This window comes from Aplysia californica, unplaced genomic scaffold, assembly GCF_000002075.1.
Source record: "Aplysia californica isolate F4 #8 unplaced genomic scaffold, AplCal3.0 scaffold00017, whole genome shotgun sequence".
Classification (NCBI taxonomy): Eukaryota; Metazoa; Mollusca; class Gastropoda; order Aplysiida; family Aplysiidae; genus Aplysia; species Aplysia californica.
Genome location: NW_004797287.1, coordinates 127,107 through 129,040, shown reverse-complemented (window position 1 = coordinate 129,040; position 1,934 = coordinate 127,107).

Here is a 1,934-nt window from a genome sequence, read left to right as displayed (position 1 = left end):
CGATTGCACATCGATGTCACCCTTTGTTTTCTTTAATCGGTCCTGGGATTCCTTAGTTGGCTCAGTCTTAAATTTTATTGTAATAAACTTTGTGTTTTTCTTTTTTGGAATTTAGGTACTGGAAAGCAATGCATTCAGAGGTCTCTAGCGCAGAGCACGCACCTATTGCACTGTAAAGTTAGAAAGAGAATGTGGGAGCGGGAGGGATGAATGAAAAATTGTACCAATCAGTTTTGTAACGGAATTGAAATAGATTAACACGTGCTATACTTGGTCTAAAATAAGATTATGCTGCATTACTTTTTGTATTATTTTATTAAAATAATTCGCAACAGAAAAAGTAGTCACAAACTCTGTTTTAGAATGTATAATAAGAAGAAAGTGAATATAAACCGATGTTATTCGTTACTTATATGGTTCTGCTAGTCTTATCATAGTCCAAGACGATAAAATCAGCTACTATGCCCTAAATATTATTGGGGCAACCCTTATTACCAAGACTTTTGTCAAAATGATTTAGTCCTGTGTAACCATTAAGACCAATGTAAAAACTTATTTTCCTCTTGTTGAAACCAATATTAATTTCTGGTGAAAACTAAGGTTAAAGCTACACCGTGGACAAAGCAAAGCAGCATGGCCGGGGCAATCAAAATAAAACCAAAGGGAAAGACGGACGTTACCAGCCGTACCAAGAACGGCCCGAAGCGAGGAGATGCCAGGAGAAATTCCGGCCAATGTACAATCGCTTTTATCGCTTGAAATGTACATGTGTGCACACGAGCATATTATTGACAGCTGGCTTGACACTAGTAGATCTACAAAATTTCAGTGATTATAACAAGAAGGAAAACGAGGAGAGCTTGTGAAAACTGTTTGTAAAAACAAAAACAAAAAATAAAGCAAAACACACAATGTATTTACTTTTATTCAAAGCAAGACATTATAGAATTGACCTCTTTTCAATTAATTTGTAGACCAAGATCTACCTATCCATCAGTTCTCCATAACATTAACATTCCCTTCTTAAATACTTAACACTCTTTCCATTTGTCTCTCATTCTTTCTTTCTCAATCGTCGAGATGGGATGTCGTAAGTTAGTAGTCTGTTAGGTAAGTTTAACCATTAACATTTCATGCAGATAGAAAAAGGAATCACGACTCATTCAAACTGAATCTGCACATCTGCTTTGGTCGTCTGGCAAATTTCTCTTCAAGAGGTGAAATTCACCAAAACTTATGACGCATTTAAGTACGCCTACTTATTTCTTTCTTTTCTCTTTAGAGTTACCACGTCGATCAGGAGAAACGGCGCCAATATGTTTCAGTTCATTTTCAACTGAAACTAAAATTGACATAGAAAATCCCACACAATGTTACATCACTTGCGTCTCCCTCTTCGCCTTGTTCACTGTGTTTACGCCTCGTCACCACCAAGCCTACAGTGTGACATTACCCAGAATAGGACATATCAATATACTTTGCATTCCATTGACGGAGTCTGTCTACAAAGATAAATTACTGATGTTCGATGTTTAATATTTGAAACACCAAGCCAAGCAGCCTTATCCTTGTATTTGCAATGTTTCAGACAACGATAACAAGTTGTCACCTTTAATTGCCCCAACTGTCATCCCCAAAGTTAGAAATATGTGGCATCAACACATAAAATCCTTGAAATGAAATTCTTAAAGAAGCTACTCATTTTACAAAGATTATAACACAAAGACCAAGGCTAAATCGTTAAAATGAAGAAATCAAGCTCTTTGTCCAATTTCCATTTCGATACAACAAACACTATGAAAACCAACAATCCTTGTTTTGGCTGGATCCAAACTCCTTAAGGGGCTTTAAGATTTCATCAATGAATCACACATTTTGCAGTCGTATAAAAAAGAAAGCAAATTTTAAAGCAATTCAAGTCTTCATCATTACTT